Raw genomic sequence first — 277 nt, 5'->3', positions numbered from 1 at the left:
TCACTGGAATCGCGGTGCCTCCTCCTGTGTGCGTCACAGCCTCGCAAGACACAACACCGGTTCTCTGCCGTCACGCAACAAGTTCTCCCTCATGTTCTTTAGCGCAAACGACGACGCTCCTCTTCGCGTTTCCCAACACTCTCCTTTTCGTTCCCTTCACGTAGAATTCTTTGGGAACACTTCTGCTGCTGCTGTTTTATTAGTATTGACAGCAATGTGATAAGCGTGTCCTACTAGCATTACCTTGATGGCGATGAAATTGTTGCTGTTCCACAAC

Source organism: Penaeus monodon, chromosome 29, assembly GCF_015228065.2.
Source record: "Penaeus monodon isolate SGIC_2016 chromosome 29, NSTDA_Pmon_1, whole genome shotgun sequence".
Taxonomy (NCBI): Eukaryota; Metazoa; Arthropoda; class Malacostraca; order Decapoda; family Penaeidae; genus Penaeus; species Penaeus monodon.
This window is presented reverse-complemented; position numbering follows the sequence as displayed.